A 798-nucleotide genomic window follows, 5' to 3' on the forward strand; every position below is an offset into this window, starting at 1 on the left:
GGGGGGCCCCCTGAAGGGCCTCCTGGAGGGAGAAACTCCTGATGGGGCGAGCTCCTCAGAGGCCCCCGAGGGGGCCCCTGAGGGGGCCCCTGAGGGGGCCCCTGAGGGGCCCCTGATGGGGCCCCTGGATGTGGGAAACCCGGGGGCCCCCAAAGAGGGTATTTGGGGGGGCCCCCGGGGCCTCGCGTGCATGCGGTCTCAAGAACTTTCTCTTGTTGAGGGCCCCCAGTTTATCGGCAACGTTTTGGTGGTGGGGCCCCCCAAACCCTAAACCCTAAACCCTAAACCCTCAGAAGCTTTCTCTTGTCATTTTTTCTCGTTTTTTCTCCTTTTTGTGTCTTTTTTCTGCTTTTTCTTTTTTTATTTCCTTTCATTTCCCTTCACTTCTCTTTTATCTCCTTTTATCTCTTTTTGCCTCTTTAATCTGCCTTAATCTTTCTTTATTTCCTTCTATCCCGCTTTCGGGTCAACCCTTGAACTTGCTCTAACTTGTCGAATACTTCTTCTTTTTTTCCCGTTTCTCCCCCCCGCAACTCTCCGCGTAATTCCCTTTCCATTAAATGGTTTGAAGGGCCCTTTGGGGGCCCCTTAGAGCTCTTTAGGGGGCCCCAAGGGGCCCCAAAGGAACCCCAAAGTGCCCCTTTTCCCGCAGGACCCCTCCGCCGTGGTGGGCCCCGACTCCGTGCTGGGCCCCAACGTGACCGTCGCCGCCGACGTCCAAATTGGCCGCGGATGCAGACTCAAGAATTGTGCACTTCTTCCGGGAGTCAAAGTTGGGGACTTTTCCTGGATTAATAG

This window comes from Eimeria tenella, genomic scaffold (assembly GCF_000499545.2).
Source record: "Eimeria tenella Houghton genomic scaffold, Eth_scaff2150, whole genome shotgun sequence".
Classification (NCBI taxonomy): Eukaryota; Apicomplexa; class Conoidasida; order Eucoccidiorida; family Eimeriidae; genus Eimeria; species Eimeria tenella.